The sequence below is a fragment of the Myotis yumanensis genome, unplaced genomic scaffold (assembly GCF_028538775.1).
Source record: "Myotis yumanensis isolate MYYU_CA2020_CCGP unplaced genomic scaffold, mMyoYum1.0.hap1 SCAF_15, whole genome shotgun sequence".
Taxonomy (NCBI): domain Eukaryota; kingdom Metazoa; phylum Chordata; class Mammalia; order Chiroptera; family Vespertilionidae; genus Myotis; species Myotis yumanensis.
The window spans coordinates 36711145-36724753 of record NW_027223766.1 but is presented as its reverse complement, the minus strand read 5'-3'; the positions used below and the strand labels follow the sequence as shown (position 1 = coordinate 36724753).

The window sequence follows — 13609 nt, the reverse complement described above, 5'->3', positions numbered from 1 at the left end:
TTGTATTTTATTTCCAGCATAAAACCATGCCTGACACACAGTACACACTCAATATTTGTTGAAATGAATGAATTAATGATCTAATTATAGAGATGGGGATTTTTTTTTAATGTTCAAGTTGTCACTACTTGTTCACTCATAGGCCAGGACTCTCTGCAGGTTAAACTCTTTATAATTTTGTACACTACTATCAGGCATTTCTGAATTCACTTTACTTTTTGACAAACAAATGACCCAGGCTCTTCATGACTTTTTCTGCCTTGAATATGGAATTATATATTCTTTAAGAAGTACTTTTTAAAAAATTAATTATTTCTAAAAAATAAGTAAGTACTAGTTTAAAAAAACAAAACAATCACTTTTGAGATTTTGGACAAATTTTCTTTTTCTTTAATTTATCAACACCATGTCTTCATTTATTTGTAGTATAGAAAAGTCAGTATCAGTGGTTTACTTTAATAGTCAGATAAATATCAATATTTATATATAAAATAAAAGTCAAATAAATATGTCAGATAATTTAATGAGAGTAAAAGTAAGGAATGGCCAGAGACTTTAGAAACATATTCCAAAATATTTAAGTGGAAAAAGTTGTATAGTCCACAACAGTGTCTGGGCTTCATGGAAATAAATTTATAAAAAAAGAAAACTAATGCATTTGGGTACTAACAAATTTTAGTTATACTTTTATGTTATTTTATATTTGAATATGTCTTTACCACCATTTTGTGTTGTGAATAATTGCCATATGGACGAAACACAGGCGCTTTTTTTTTCTGGGAAATTTGATAGAGAGTAGTAACCAATAAAATCACCAAATGCAGGGAATGCTTTTGCCAAAATTCAAACAGATGACCAGATTCTGGGACTTCTTACTTGGACTGGATGATGCAGAGCCAGTAATTCATTCTTAATGAACTGCTCAAGGGATTCCCAGGAATTTAACTGCTTCAGATTTACAATTTTCTGGGGAGCCAATAATACTAGAGGCTGCTACTTAATGTGACTCATTAGTGCTTGTATGTAAGCGGGAGAAACCCCATCTGAGACTATTTTGCTGTCAGGTTCATGCAGTAGTACTGGTGTTCTGGAGCATTTGGGGCTCACTTTCAATCTGCCTTGGGGCAAGGCATTCTGAGAATTTCTCAGTGAAGCTGCTTCTTCCCACACCCTTCTCTTGGGCTGCCATTTTATCCTGATAGCTGGGGAGTAGCATACTCCTTTCACTAGGTCTTATCTTACTTTCTCCTCTCTCTCTCATGGCCTCATTTAGCTTGGCTGAGCTGGAACTCTGGGGAATACAGCAAAGTGGCAAATACACTCCTGAGTGTGGCCATATAGCCTCCAGGCCTGGGGCGTTTCTGACCCCCTCTGGGTTCCTTAAGCCAAAGGTTTGCTGATTAACTCTTATACTTTTCCTGCTCTTCAGTGGATTTTTCTTGGTGTTAGAATTGTTTATTTAATATCCTTTCTTCCCAACCACTTTTCACATAAAATCAAACAAAAACACACACGCCAAAAAAAACCCCAAAAACACCAATAACCAAAACATCCCTTGATAGCATTTTTTTCACCTTTCTGTCAGAGGAAAGTAGTAGTGATAGGAGAGAAGTCCAACAACTCCATGCATCTACTTTTTTAGCTCAAAATTGTGATGTGTTGTATATGTGTGTGTGTGTGTGTGTGTGTGTGTGTGTGTGTGTCTCCAACCAGCCTTGTAGCCTTGAATAATATCAGGGTGTATGTCAGCCTTCTCATTTCTTCATATTGGATAGTCATCTTCCCCTAAACATTTGCTACCTAAAGTCTGATCTAAGTAAGGTCTGGTAGTATCAGCTTCATCTAGAAGCTTGAAGAAAAGTAAAGTCTCATGCCTTGCCCTAGACCTACAAAATCCCATCATTACTTTCTGAGTCTATAACCATCATTTTCTGGTCATAATGTTATTCTTTTTTTCCAGCCTCAGCTACTCTGGAGATGTTCCTGATGTCGACATAGTTGTAATTACTGTAAGGCTTCTCTCTGACTTCTCATTGTAGAACTTTAGGATTTCTTGAAAATGCTTCAACACATACCTGAGGGACGATGAATAATGGGCCAGGCCGTGCTCCTTTTCTAAAAAATATATTATTGATTTTAGAGAGGAAAGGAGAGGGAGAGAGAGATAGAAACATCAATGATGAAAGAGACTCATTGATCAGCTGCCTCCTGCACACACCACACTGGGGATCAACCCCACACGTGCCCTGACCAGGAATCGAACAATGACCTCCTGGTTCATAGGTCAATGCTCAACCACTGAGCATGCCAGCTGGGTCCATGCTCCTTCTTGAGACAACCTTTCATCTAGAGTAGTTGTTGTACATTGAAATGTACCTCCCTTTCCCTTTCCCCAAAGATATGTTGATTCCTTACCCCTAGTAGCTATGAATGTGACTTTATTTGGAGATGAGATCCTTGCAGATATACTCAAGTTAGAATGAGGTCCAACTGGATTAAGGTGAGCCCTAATCCAATGACTGGTGTCCTAATAAGAAGAGGGAAATTTGAACATTACACAAAGGAGACACACTGGTGAAAATGGAGATGTGATGATGGAGACAGATTAAAATATGTCTACAAGCCAAGGAATGCCCAGGACCAATGGCAACCACCAGAAGCTATGGGTCAAGCATGGGACAGATTCCCACTTACAGCCTCCAGAAAGAACCAATCTGCTAAAATCTGGATTTCTGAATTCTAGCTTCCAGAGCTCTGAGAGAATAAATTTCTGTTTTTTAAACTGCTCGGCTTGTGGTATTTTGTTACAACAGTCATAGAAAGCTAGTACAGAAACTTTCCTTTGATATGTCTTATATCTGCATAAAATGCTACTTGAAGGAAGAATTGGCTCACTTGTAAAGTGCTTAAAAACCATGATTATCTTCCATTGGTAGTGTGGTGGCAGGTGAATGGAAGCAGAGGAGCAAAAATTACTCTTTGCCTCTAAATAAATTATTTTCTTTACTAGAGTAGCAGTGTGTTCTATGTATTCTACAGCACATCTGGTAATGTATTTTTTTATTTGATAAATCTTAGTTACCATTTCCTTTCCTTTCTCCTGTGTACCAATCTTTTTGCAGCTTGGACAAATTATCATTTCAGTGGTACTACATTATACTTTACTCATACCATTCACCTTCACAAACACCCCAGCTAATGAACCAAGAAAGTGCCTTGACTCTTCTTCCTTTCAAATGAGTTTTTACCAAAGTAGTACAGTGCCTGGGACTCAGCAGGGACTATACCATTATTTCCAGACTGTTTGGGGTCACTTCTCAATCCCAAGTGGCTCAGCCATGTTTTCTACCATAAGGTTCATCATGGTCTCATGGAAATAAAACTAGTAGGTCTGCCTTCCTTCCATTCCTGTCCCCTAAGACATGCCTAGAATGCCCTTTTCACATTTTACTAGAAATCACTGAAAAAAATTGAGAAGGTATGTAAAACTTTTTTGTGTGACAAATGAATAAAGGTCAGTTGCTGGTTTTTTTGGCAGGAAAAAGTAGAGAGCATTATTGTATAAGCTCATTAAGGGCTGAGTATCAATTCCAAATCCAGGAAGTCATAGTTTCCTACTGGTATTGGCTAAAAAGCAATAAATGGATTAGTAGAGCTAATTGGGTCATTTAATATGATTGGTTTTACTCATTTTAATTAAGGGTACATTTATTTTCTTAATATTTCAACAAGCAATTATAGTTTAAGTAAACAAGTGAAAGAATGCAGACACTTATTCAAAAGAGATGCTCACAGCATTGTTTTATATTTGTAAAATTTATAGCTGTGTTCAGTGGATTCCAGTGGGATTTAGTGAGTTTATTTTCTTTTTGGTTTTAATTAGAAATCCCTAGTGGGATTGTGGATAGCTATACAAACTAGAAGAATGGGTATGTTTTGATTATATTGGATGTTAGTGATTTTTTAAAATAGCGTTTCAGTGATGTTATGGTGTTAGTTTAGTTTTAGTTTTGTTGGTGTTTTTTTTTTTAAGAATAGTGGAAATAAAACCAAATATTTACTTAAAATCATTTCTAATGTTATAAAAGTATGTGCTTGTTGAGAAAGTTAAATTTTCTCTGGGAAAAACCCTCTAATTTCTGTGTTTTGACTGCATATCAGTGTAAGATCGGGCCATGAGAAACTCCAAATAAACAGATAGTGAGAAGAAGCAAGACAGAGGGGAAAGGCCTTGGAATAGATTAACTATTTCCTGAGATTTTCTAGAAGGGAGAACATAGAATCTGTTTTGGATTTTTCAGTTAAGTCTAAGAATATATCTGAGTCACTCCATGAACTCATCTTTTACCTCTATAGTTGGGAATCAAAGAAACCATCAGCTCTGTAAATTCAGCTATGAAATTGAGAGTCCTCAGTAATTGGTGGCTATACTAGGGTTCCAACAGAAACTTTGTTCCTGCATAGTTTTTATCTCACTACACACACACACACACACACACACACACACACACACACACACTAGAGGCCCGGTGCACAAAATTTGTGCACAGGGAGGGGGGTCCCTCAGCCCGACCTGCACCCTCAACATTGCAGGACCCCTCGGGGAATGTCCATTGGACATCCCTCTTGCAATCTGGGACCGCTGGCACCGAACTGCTCACCTGCCTGCCTGCCTGCCTGATTGCCCCTAACCACTCTGCCTGCCTACCTGGTCGCCCCTAACTGCCCTCCCCTGCTGGCCTGATCGCCCCTAACTGCCTCTGCCTCACCACCACCCCCACCCCCCACCCATCACCATGGCTTTGTCCGGAAGGATATCCAGAAGATGTTTAGTCTAATTAGCATATTTCCCTTTTATTAGTATAGATTAGCTCTGCAACTTCTCAATAGATGACTGATGATAGCCCATGTTTTCCTTCCTTCATCCTGAAATCCAAAGTGATTGCCTGAAGCACAACACCTCATGATTTATCTTCTCTTGAGCTTTCACATTTTTGTTCTTCTTGGGCCAACTCTTAACAAAGTTAACTGCCAACTTTCTCTACTTACTCCACCCTGTCTCCATTATTAGCCCTACCCATCTAACCCTTTAGGCCACATTTCCATTATAAAAAAGCTTTCTTCGCTATTGACCTTTTCCTTCTCTTCTTTCATTGACTTAACCTTAATCTAGAATCATAAGATTCTAGAGCAGTAAGGGATCTTAACAGTCAATATACCTCACCTTCTCTTATATAATGACTAGAGGCCCCATGCATAAAATTTGTGCAAGAGTAGGCCTTTGCAGCTGAGGCTACCTGGATCCTTCCCTCACAGCTGAGGCGGCTGCCTGGATCCCATGGCTGCAGCCCCAGCTCTGCCCCAGAAGGATATCCAGAAGGATGTCTAGTCTAATTAGCATATTATGCTTTTATTATTATAGATATGTTAAAGCTTTCAAAGCTGCATTAAAACACTGTATTGGTATCTGTATGACATATGCCTCTCACATTTATTAATATCATTGTTATTATCTGTAATAATAAAAGTGTAATATGCTAATTAGACTGGATATCCTTTCGGACAACCTTCCAGATGAAGCCGGGGCTGCGAGGGAAGCCTGGGTCCCAGGTGCCTGCTGGTGGCCAGAGGGAAGCCCGGGTCCCTGTGCCAGAGGGAAGTCGGTGCTGGCAGCCAGGGGAAGGAAGGCCTACTCTTGCATGAATTTCGTGCTTTGGGCCTCTAGTTTACCATAATACTTTATTATATCCTAGATTATTTTTATTAAGACATCATTTAGTCACAGAAATACATCTGATAGTGATGTGACAACATTAATTCATGTATTGATTACATTTATTGAGCATATACTGTGTCAATCATTATTCTTAGTGGGAATTAAACTATAAGCAAAGTAGAAAAAATCCCACCCTTAACGGACTTTACATTCTTGCGGTGAAAGATAGAGTCTAAATTTATGTAGGTGATGTATATATAATGGTTTGATGTATATATAAATGTATATATAATGGTCTGTGATGGTGTTGAAAATTCAATCAGTGAAGGGGGAGACAATGCAGGGAGTTGTATGTTCTATTGTGCGGTTTGGGGTAGGTCTGGTGGTGAAACCAAGGTTTTGGAATATACTGGAACTGAATCAAGGAAATAAATGCCCTCTTGACTTCAGTTTTTCTAATGAAGAAGGTTAACCACATAAAATCCTTCCATTTTATTTTCTTCCTTTTGATAGGAACAATGTAAAACTGTAGCTGAGGGTAATATAAGGAAATGATGGTTTTGCCCCAACTGCTACTCTCATTACCTTCATTTTTCTTTGAGAATCTCATTTATTAAAATGGCCTGACTCACCCATTGACACAGCAACCACTAGTTAATTTAAATTTAGAGTTTGCATTTCTTCATTTTCAAGACCTAATTTCCTTACTTGGAAGCAAAAAATGTTTAATCAAGGCTGCACGTAAGAGAAAAAAACAAGAAGCCGAAGGCACCTAGGACTGCCCTGGTCTCAGCTCAAATACCCATGTATTGGACATTTGCAGGAGAGAGCAACAGCTTGGAAACCCCTTTACTGTGGGAGACTGGAGAGGGAATTGGGGCTGGTAATTAGGAAAACAGATAAATAAGCACTGACCAGTTCTCTCTACTTTTCCTAACACAGTGGTACTTTATTTTGAAATTAGGAAGAAAATTCTTCAATTATGTAAGAGTGATTAAATAAGGGGAATAATGTTCCTCAGTTATTTTTAACTTGTATTTGTATATACATATCATAGTTTGGAAAGGATACATATGTTAAATTTCTTCTGGTGTCTTCCTGCTTCTCCTATAATTTCTCTTTCTGTTCCCAAATCTTCCTCTCGCTGTTGTTGTTTTGCCTCTCCCTGTTTTTAATGTTGTTGTTATTTAGGGTTCCATTAACAGGGCTTTAGTTGTCACCTAAATGGTGATAGTCTAATCTCTCCACACTTCACCACTCTGATCACTGGGCAAGTAATATTCCCCTTGTATATCATATAGTACCTCAAATGCCTTAGGTATGGAAATAAACTATGCACATTTGCTCTACAATTTGCTTCTTCTTTTCTGTCTCTGTTTCACGATCCATTCCATCTCCCAAGCCAGATACTCAAGTCATTTTAGATTGATTCTTTTTTTAAAATAAGTAATCTTTCCCTGATTTTGCCAGTTTTATTTTGCAATATGTCCCAATAATATTTACGTTTTTTCCTAAATATTATAGCTGTACCCTAATTTAAATCTTATATCCTTTCCTCCCTCAACTCCTTTCATCCTCTACATTTCTGCTGGAGAGATCTTTGAAAATGTAAATCTGTATTTTTTTTTTAACTTGTTAAAATTCTCAAGAATGAGTGATGGCTATAGAGAATTTATTATGTGTACCACATCATTTATAAAACAAAATTCTAAAGATATTTCAAAAGGTATCAGTAAAATATTACATTTAAAAAGGGACACAGAAGCATTTTAATATACTTGATACAATTATAAGGTTGCCTAAGGCTAACCTATCTTGAATTAGAGTGTCATGATGAGCAACAGAAAGATATCCATAGAAACAGCATCAGGGAAGTTCAAGAGAAAGCCTCTAACTGGTAGGCAGAATCTAGGGATGGGGACTAGGCAATATGGGCCACCAGGAAGGTCGTCAGCAGGTAGCTGGCTTTCCTCCCACACCATGAAAAACTGGCAGGAGCAAGTCACAGCCCAGTCTTAGAGAACCCAAACTGGGTTAAGGGTCAGATGTGGATTCCTATAAGCTAGCACAGGATAAAAGCTGGCCTTGGTAGCAGGTCTGACTTGTTTATGAGTCTCAATGGGTTTTAAACTAGAATTCAGTTCCCCAATCTGGAGCCTTGGGGAAGGATGTACATATGGAAATCAAGATAATGAACAAATATTTATTAAGTACCTACTCTGTGCCAGGGACTCTACTAAGTAAGTACTGGGAATACAGTAGAGACAATCCAGATACAAACTCCTGGGCCACAGTGCTTACTGTCTAATGATAAAAACCGACATTAAACCAATGAGTGCTACTGAAAAGATGTGTAGGGTGCTAAGAAAATAGCATAAAGACTGTTGGAGGAGACCCAGACAGGGCATTATAGAAAAATCAAAAGTAGAGCAAACATGCTTAGCGCTAGGGACCTTATTGAGGGAGTGAATTTTCTGCCATCAGAGGACATCAGAGCAGAAGCTGAGAGAGGGCTGGGCAGGAGCTGGGCATGGGGCATGGCTGTAGATTCCGTGGGAATGCTTGATCATGTGGGGCTGAAGAGCTCTCTGCTGATCTAGCTGGTTCAGCCCTGGGTGGACAAGACCTTCCCCAGGACAATATATGACATTGAGAATTGCTCTATTGGATTATGTTTGATGGGGTCTCAGTTACTGTGCTCATGAACAAGCTGTCATTTAAAAGTTTTTTCTTGGCCTGCCAGCATGGCTCAGTGGTTGAGCATCGACCTAAGAACCAGGAGGTCACAGTTCAATTCCCATTCAGGGCACATGCCTGGGTTGCAGGCTCGATCCACAGTGTAGGGTGTGCAGGAAGCAGCCAATCAACAATTCTCTCTCATCATTGATGTTTCTATCTCCCTTCCTCTCTGAAATCAATAAATAAATATTAAATTTTTTTCCTCTTTTACTAATGCTTCTTCTCAGCACTGTGGCTATCATATTTGCAAATGATCAGCTAGGGTCAGCCTACTGGACTGTCCAGTTGAAAAATCTGTCCTTTTTCATCTTTAATATGTAACTTGGGCTCTTATAGCCTCAGGCATCCCTAACACATGTATAATTCTCTAGAATTATAAATAAGTTGTATTCAATGCCAATTAACATCATCATCAAAAATATTGAGAATGGCACACATCTCATGCACGCAGCAAGCACTGACTGTACAAAGTACTCTCAACTGGAATCCACCCAGCTCAAATGACTTCATGCAGAGAAAATAAATACCAGTGAGCAGGCTGCTTGATCTGGGTAGAGTAGATTTTTTTCCTTTTTCTTTCTCCAGCAGCCCTCAGCATGAAATATTTGTTATAATGAAAAGTGTACAGGACTTGGTATATTTTTTCTATGCCACTCTTGATTTTGAAAGTCAACCAGTCCAAGTCAGATCACCTAGCATTTTTATGTTAGAGATAGTAGCCCTGTCCCTTTGCCTTCCTCCGGAGGGAAAAGATGAAATGTGATATGCAGTCATTTGTACTGAGCACGTTCCTGCTGAAAGGCCTTTCTTTGTGTAGGTGCTTTGAGTCTCCGAGAAAGGTATTCATTGTTTGTCTCTACTATTTGAAGATGACCTCACCGATAGAGTTGTATCCTCAAGTGACTGAAATGACTGTGGTCTGGGAGGCGTGGGGAAGGCTTTTCTGTGGTTTGGGGTGAGGGCCTGTTTGCAGGGCCTGGCATTTGTAGAGCCACCTTTCTTCAGGCTGCTTGTCAAGATGAGTTGGCTCAGATCTGTTAGCTGCACACCAGGTTCCTCTGTTGGCGGGTATTCTATTCCAGAATTCCATAGTTATCAAGAAATGGACTATGTCAACACAAGGTTTTATTGTGTTTCGAGGCACTTTGGGGCCTCTGACAGCTGCTCTCACTTTTTTAGAGCAAACTGCTGCTGAAGGTTTGGCAAAGGTTAATTTTTAAATGGATTCTGAGCTGCTATATGTGGCATCTCCCTTGGTATTTGAATCATTCAGCACATAACCCCATCGTTAGATCACTTTTTTTTTGGATGAAATTTTTGTTGGTCACCTTTAAAGCTGCATCAATCACTTGGTAATGGAAAAAAAGTCAATGTAATGATCTGCTTTGAAAATAAACAGTATAACTTGACTTTGGCATCGAGAGCCTATTATCATGTGGTAACATCATTCTGTTCCAATGACATTATCTGCTAAGGATATTATGATGGTGGAAAATATTTCAATTTTGTTATCGAAACAATGAAGTTGTGATATTTAATTATGGAGAAGAATGTTTAATTTGGGGAATCTGGTATGTCAACTGTCACAGTTTACTCATCAGAAGACTGGGCGATGCTAATCAAATTGGAACAGAATATTATGTAGTGACCCACCCATGTTATTGATTCAACATTTTTCCTCATTTTCCTAAGTTTTAGCCGTTGAAATTTGAGTTTTTCCATTAATTTTGCTGATTAACAAATAAATTATTGAGCTCAATTGATGCACTGAAGTAGTAAGAAGTAGAAAGGGGATAGGAAATGGAGAACAGCATCTGCAGTCAGTTTTTGTTTTGGGGGGATGTGAAACCTGTATGAATGACACAGTAAGAAAAGTATTTCCAAGTTGAAATGTTAAACTAGGGGAAGTGCATTCTCTCTCTTTCTCTTCTCTCTCTCTCACTCTCTCTCTATACACACTCTCTCTCTCTCTCTCTCTCTCTCTCTCTCTCTACACACACACACACACACACACAGTGTGTTGAGGAAATTTAAAATAAAAATGAATAGTCCCATGATTACAATGCTTAGACTATTATGTGATGAATAAAGCTTGTCCTTAAAATGGTAGGGAAGGTGACACTGGGATAAGATTAAAAAGGCAATATAGGCTACTTTCTATTGTACAGTAACTTACTTTATTGCTGACAATCAGTTGTGCCATCCTAACTTCATAAATGGTCTTCAGTTACAGCCATTAGCTAGCCAAGAAACAGGTGAGCCCCTTTTGCTTAGTAGCTACTATGGGTCAGACATCCTGCCTGATCCAAAGAGAATGTGGAAATGGATAAGACACACGTTGTCCTCTAGGAGCGTTCCATCTCATGGAAGACAGACACAACAAAAAACTATGCTTGGTGTTTACATGGGTCAGGGATGGGAAAGAGGCCACTAAAAGTGTGGAAAGGGTCAGAAGACTACACTATACTTAACCCTGGCTCAGTGGTACATTAGCAAGAACTGGTTAATCAGAAAAACAGAAAACCTACAATTCCTGAGCTGGAGGAAACTGAAAAAGCATAGGGTACACCCTAATTTGACAGTGAAGCAAGGTGGTGGCAGAGCTCGGACCCAAGTCCATTCTCCTGACCAGCGTTTTATCTGCTACATAACACTCTTTCCAAAGTTCTATTTCCAGTTTGGGGTTCAGGAGTTTGGGATTCTACTGTGAAAGGACTTGCAGAGTGAGACTTGATCTACCTCGGAATTCCCTTGGTCACAAGTCCCTATGTGAAATCTTTATTTCCTTTTCGTTTATCTGAAGGGAAAGGATAGATGGGGTAACCTGACTAATGGCAGGCTGTTTCTGCAGCTGGGCCAGAGATGCTCAGGACTCTGGTTTTGGCTGCTGAAACTTTCTGAGTCACTACTTGGAGCGCCCCCAGATTCACAAAAGCGCCGCAGGGACCACGAAGCAGAGCCTTTGTATATACGGAGGTTGGGAAGAGTATCTGGGCTGTATTGAGTGCTACCACCAAACTCACATGGGAGTTGTGTCTCCAACAGAATATAAGAAAACTAAAGCACCTTTTGTTTCTGGCAGGGGGCCACGATCAGCCTCAAGTCTGGTGACAGTAAACTGTGAAGAAAAGTAGCCTAGGCTACATTTGAGCCGTCACTGAGCGACTTGGGAATCGATGGGAATATCACCTTTCTGGCTTGCACTTCTCTGCATCAGCCCAGTGCCTTTGGTAAGCTCTCTTAGTATACACAGCAAGCTGAAAGCTCTTCTTTCATGGACTTTTAGGTAGAATGTATATCTGAACACAATCATTCAAGGAATGGTTTTAGGTAACCCAAATGTTAGGGGGATGGTGAATAAATGCTGGTGTTGTTACATTTTATTTTATTATTTATTTTATTCCTGTATTTTGTTATTTTCCATCACCATTTATCCCCCTATACCGTCTTACACCTCCCCCTCCCCCACATGCAATCACCACACTGTGGTCGGTGTCCATGAATTCTCTTTTTTTTGCTCAATCCCTCAACCCCCTCTCACCCCACCCTGGGGTCATCAGAGCTGTGTGCCTGTTCTCTGAGTCTGTTTCTATAGTTTCCACGGGGTCCTCTGTCAATGACTTCAGATAGGAGTGGTCTCTGCAGCGGATGAGCTGGTACCTCTGAAACTGCAGACTGACTATGTTAGACAAGGCCATGAGCAGCAAGGCTGTCTTCCCCCAGGCTGCATTGATCTCACTCCAGCTCACAGGGACAGTGGGGATGCAGCCCAACTTGAAGCTATTGATGACAGCCACGGGGCCATCACAGCAGATCTCAAACATGGCCTTGAATGCGTTGGTTTTCTTCAGCCAGGCTATCTGTGTCTGGGCATACCGCAGCCAGTCTTCCACGCTCCGTAGCTCATAGTTCCAGTTGTTGCCATTGCAATTCACTGAGGTCCCTGTGGTATTGCCTTTCCTGCTGCTCCAGCATCTCTGTCTCTGCCCAGGCTGCCTCCAGGGCCACAGTACCCTTTCTCAGTTCTTCTTCACCTCCTCCAGCTCCTGGACCAGCTTTGCTTCCTCCAGCTCCACCTCCTGCAGTGTCGCCCTCGTGTCCTCACCTAATCCATCCCTGATCTCCAGACAGCATTTGTAGTTCTGACTGTCAGATTCTGAGATCCTGAGCCGGGCCTCCAGCTGCTTCGATACTGTTAGTACAGTCCTGGCACTGGGGGTGGTACAGCTCTTCTTCACTGGATAGGATGTCACAAAGGCCCCTCGTGGCCCTCTGGATGCTACTGAGAGTCCTCCCAGAGGCCAGCTTCCCGAACAGGGTGAAGTTACTAGGACCATCCCCAGACATCTCGCCATCACCAGGGATGGTCCATCCAGAGGCTCTATCCTGGAGTTCTTCAATGTCTGTCTCCATCCTGGAGGCAGAGCCTTCCTCCGGAGTGTCTCCAAGTTCCTGCTGAGCTGAGGGGAGCTTCAAAGCTGGTTCTTGGCTGAGGTCAAGGCCTGAGGTCTCCGTGGACTGAGTCAGCTTCAGGGGCCAGCTGCAGAAATGGCAAATGAAGCGGATGGAGGACATGGTAGAGATCTTGACTTTCACCATTGACTAAGTTTCCTCTGGCTCTTGTGTTAATTCTCCATTTATACTTTGTAAGGGCCTTTGGGAGTGAGTTTTAAAATGCATATCTCATTTCTCACTCTCCCTCCTCAAACCTTACCCTTCTTAGATACCTGTGTACTCCCCTTAGCTGTTTTAGTCAAGTGAGTCTTTCTTAAAGGAAAATCCAATCATCTCACTTTCTTTAACATTTTTAGGGCATATCTTAAGATTAATCTTTCTACACTTGATCTTAGCCAAAAGGCCCAGAACTGAGCAATCTTCATAAAACTAAAATCTAATCATGGTACTTTCCTCTTTAAAACATTTAATGTCCTTATCTTACCTTAAGATAAAATCTTAATATCTTAACCTGATACCAAGGTCTCTGCCCATGTTTCCAGTTTCTCTCCCCATTTCTTCTTTTTAAAAAAAATATTTTTATTGATTTCAGAAAGGAAGTGAGAGGGAGAGAGAAAGAAACATCAATGATGAGAGAGAATCACCGGTCGGCACCTCCCACACGCTCCCCACCAGGGACCAAGCCTGCAACCCCCGGCA

General features: G+C 40.5%; 1 pseudogene; it reads right to left on the bottom strand.

Moving 5' to 3' along the window:
• Positions 1 to 11973: 11973 nt before the first annotated feature.
• LOC138993422 (beclin-2-like) lies at positions 11974 to 13030 on the bottom strand (annotated as a pseudogene).
• Between the last annotated feature and the right edge of the window lie 579 nt (positions 13031 to 13609).